This window comes from Octopus bimaculoides, chromosome 10, assembly GCF_046866305.1.
Source record: "Octopus bimaculoides isolate indiv1 chromosome 10, ASM4686630v1, whole genome shotgun sequence".
Lineage (NCBI taxonomy): Eukaryota > Metazoa > Mollusca > Cephalopoda > Octopoda > Octopodidae > Octopus > Octopus bimaculoides.
The window spans coordinates 30485934-30489640 of record NC_142937.1 but is presented as its reverse complement, the minus strand read 5'-3'; positions in this window follow the sequence as shown (position 1 = coordinate 30489640).

The following is a 3707-nucleotide window of genomic DNA, read 5'->3' as shown; positions in this document are numbered from 1 at the left end:
CTTCTAATGGCTTCTTTCAGGCCCTCAATGTACCGCTGTCTGTACACTGTGGCATTTAATGTACAGCAAACGCTACAGAAAATCAAGAAGAGTTCTGCCTCTGTTATCCTAAAACTAAAAAACAGTCACCGTGACATTCTATAATGGTTGCAGTCTCTTGAAGTTCTTAGGTCTTGGAGAAATGGTATGATATCATCCGATGACCTGAGCCTTCATTTCATTTCTTGTCACCAGGTAAGAAATATTGTGTCTTCATTGGCTTCAAGCATGTCCTGCATTTGTTTTCCGGCAATACTGTTTATTCATCATCATCATCATCATAATCCTCATCATCGTTATAATCCTCCTCTTCTCCCCCCCCCCCACGTCATCAGCGTCGTAGTCGACATTGTCATCATCATCATAATCATCACCATCACCATCCTTTAATGCCCATGCTCTTTGTTGGCATGTGTTACACTTTGAGAAACAAGCTTCAATGCTTCCCACGCATTACTGCCAACTGCATGTTCTTACAGTGGTTGGTGGCAGACCAAAAGATCTTGCAATGTCTTCAGCTTGCTGCCATTGTGGAATCTGTGTATCACTTCCAGTTTCAAACGGCTTAGTTGTACTGAGACGATGGGGTCTACAATCAGCAACGGTGCACATCTAATGGCTATTTTCAAGGAAATAAATCAAGAAACATTTGCAAATAATTGCAAAGTAGAATTTATAAAGAGCACCTTCTACCAGCACAAAGTTCAACACCAGTCTGTGTGTATATGCATGTGTGTATATATGTACATATATATACATACAGAGATAGTGATGTCAATAAACACGCATCGGCTTGTTATATAAAATAAACATACACACATGTAAATGCATATAGGAGGAAAGAGAGAGAAAGAGAGAAAGAGAGAGAGAGAGAGAGATAGAGAGAGAGAGAGAGAGAGAGAGAGAGAGAGAGAGAGAGAAAGCAAAACTGAAAATAGTCACACCATGAACACTCGTGTATAAGCACAGAGATATTTATGTATTTATAGAAGAAATTTGTATATACACACACAAGTGCTGGTGGCACAAAAAAGCCAACCGGTACCCACTTTAAATTGATTAGCGTTATGAAGGGCATCCACAGGTGATACTGCACAACAAGTCTGTCCTTGGACTCATCAGATCTTGTCAAACTGTCCAGTCCCTGCCAGCGTAGGACATGGATGATAAATGATTTTAATGATGATATGTGCGTTTGAGTGATCATGTTTGTGTGTATGTATGTGCTTGTGTGTGTTTGTATGTACGTGTGTGTGTGTGAGTGTATATGTGTGTGTGTAGATGCATGAAGTGGCTAAGTTTTAATCTAGCACGCTCCATAGTAGTTCACCATTCTGCCATTTCATTTATTTGTTTACCTCTCTGGCTGATTAACTCTATGTTAGCAATTTTCATTGAACACCATGTCTTAAAGGGGAGCACAAAGACAAATTGTCAATGGCAGTCTGAAAAGGAGACATTTTGTGCTCAGTACACTGAGGACAATAGAATAACTTGTAACAATTTAAACTGGGTTAACAGAAACCAAGCTGATCTCGCTTCAGAAACACTATTAAATTGTTTGTATTCAATAGAATTTCGTTGTTTACTTTATATTGTACATTTGGTATTTCAAGTATTGTCCTACTTGAAAGAAATTATATCTCCATGAAATAGATGTGTTTCTTGAAGAAGATCGCTCACTCACTTCAAGTACTTGTAAATAAATACCATGGGGAGGTATACTATGACTTCTAGTTCTTCATATAAATCAGTGAAATCTATTTTGATTCGTCTCAAATCTTCTTTAAGGAACTAGTCTAAAGTCCAGTCTGTCTTGATTCTACAAAGTGTTCTGGAATATAGAATGTCATAACAACTCTTGGATTTACTGGGAGTTGAAAATTATTCTTTCTATTTTGTAACTTCAGCAAATATTCTTCCAAGTTTCTCTCTCTCCTCCTCTCTCGCTAAAATTCGTAAATCCTCGCCCACTCTAATTCTTTACAAAATTCTCACGCTCTTTCATAACTCATGTCTTCTTATATTTACCATGATTTCTCCGGTAATAAAATCTTTCAAGTCTCTCTCACTCTCGCACTCTTTCTTGCTATCTCTCCTCTCTCGCTTTCTCTCTCTATCTCCTCTCTCGCTTTCTCTCTCTCTCTCTCTCTCTCTCTCTCTCTCTCTCTCTCTCTCTCTCTCTCTCTCTCTCTCTCTCTCTCTCTCTCTGCTTCCTACTGCCTTTTTATCTTGGCTAGTATTTGCTGCAGTGAAACTAGCCTTTTACTTATCCGTGATGCACCCACTCATTCCTGCCCCCACCACCTATACTGGAAATCTCTTGTATCGGAAACCACTATAAGGCTCCGCCTCACTTCTGTACATGAAGACTTGCCTAACTCCCTCTCTCCCCACCAGCAATCATCCACACTACTGCATGCGCCAAAAAGAGATGCATTACTTAGTAAATTAACAAACCACCTACCCCTTTCTATATATAATGGACTAGCCAACAGCAGCTGATTTACTTAAACTAAACATTGACCCATTTATGTTTGCAGCAATAACGCTTATATTTACAAAGATTATAATTTACAACACTTATCTTACACTTTATCCAGGGAAGTAACTGAAAAGAAGCTGTTTGCCTATGTTCAACGATGTAAGGACCAAAGACTTGAATTGTTTTGGATTGCAAGACAGTGTGTGAGAGAAAATCATGATGTCATAGGAGAGAAATGTATCTAAATAGATGATGGTTCACTTGCATTTAATAATTCTGAAAAGAAAGAGGCTTGGAAATGCCATTATGAAAGGCTGATCAATGTAGAGAAAATAGAAGAGAAGGATTCTACCAAATGTAGACCCAACTGTAGGACCAGCTATCGGAGTCAACAGTAGCTTTGTAGATAAAGCAATTAACCCATAAACTGCGATAGGCCACCTCAGTGGCCAACGTGACAGTGCGACAGGCCACGGAAGTAGGGCATGATCTGACCTAATTTTGATGACGTATAATGTATGCACACGATACCCTTTCACCCCAGAAACAGTGTAGTCAATCACAGAAGGTGTTAAGAAACACAGTATTGTTTTCGAGTGATAGATCGATGTTGACCTTTACCCAAAATAGGCTCAGCAGTTCGTGTTACATACGGCAAAATCCCAGCAGCTTATGGGTTAAGGATATCAAGGCTGAGAAACATCCTGGTTCATCACGAATCTCTGCTGAGATGCTAAAAACATCTGGCAGAGTAGGATATAGCTTAGTCACCCATAGAGTTAATCAGAATGTCTATGAGGGAGTCATACCCAACGATTGGTGCAGCAGCATCATAGTCAACTGTTACAAAAGTAAAGGTAGTGCCTTAGACAGGAATAACTATAAAGGCATCAAACTGCTAGACTAGGGGATGTAAGTCACAAAAAAGGGTCATTGCCCAATTAATTAGGGAGAGAATTAACGTAGATGAGATGCAGTTTGGATTTGTGCCAAGTAGGAGCACGACTGATGCTATATTTCTGGTTAGGCAACTGCAGGAGAAATATTTAGCCAAAAATAAACCCCTGTAGCTGGCTTTTGTTGAAATGGAGAAAGCCTTTGGCTGAATCTCCCACTCCCTTATCTGGTGGTCAATGTGGAAGCTAGGGATAGATGAGTGATTGGTGAGAGCTGTACACGCCAT